Here is a 723-nt window from a genome sequence, read left to right on the forward strand (position 1 = left end):
AGCCGTATGTGGCTCGCGAGCCGCAGTTTGCCGACCACTGCTCTAGAAGCATCTCCAGGTATTAAAATAAATGCTCACAACTGAGACATAGTCTTCCAGAAGTTGGAATTTCTTCTCTAGACTAATATTTCTATTTTCTGATATTCATAAAAAAAAAGTTCCTAGAGAAAAATTCTTCAGCAATGTATTCAAAGTTTGATTCCTCTCTTCCAAAGGAGACCTTCCAAAAGCAGACTCATTTAGTATCACAGTGTACTTTCCAAGTAGGCTGCAGAGAGCCCAGCCCCATTTTATAAATGGATGCCTGAGTGTCATCCCAGCCTCTCCCAAGCAGAGGGAATGAGAGGAAGCAATATCAGTCACATATTCCACTCATTTCTTGAATGTGCATTTGTGAGCTCACATGTCAATGGCAAACCCCTTAAAGCTTAAGCAGGTGCAGAGTACACAAGTAAGAATACATTGGGAACGCTGGTCCCTTTGACTAGAATTTAGCCAGTCTCACAGAGCAACTGTAAAATGTATACAAATAAACGTGATCTAGTTCACCCTGGACTCACCTCATCCCTCTTGTCCTCTTGGAGTGGTAAATACCTGCCCCCAGAAGTTGGCCAGAACAGAGACAGGAGAGAGTGATAGAGACAGGGAGTGACAGAGAGTAGCCCCAAACCCTTAATCTTTATATGCTAACCTCCCTCTCTCTCTCTGTTCAAACATCCTCTT

The sequence above is a fragment of the Myotis lucifugus genome, unplaced genomic scaffold (genome assembly GCF_000147115.1).
Source record: "Myotis lucifugus unplaced genomic scaffold, Myoluc2.0 scaffold_34, whole genome shotgun sequence".
NCBI classification, from domain to species: Eukaryota; Metazoa; Chordata; class Mammalia; order Chiroptera; family Vespertilionidae; genus Myotis; species Myotis lucifugus.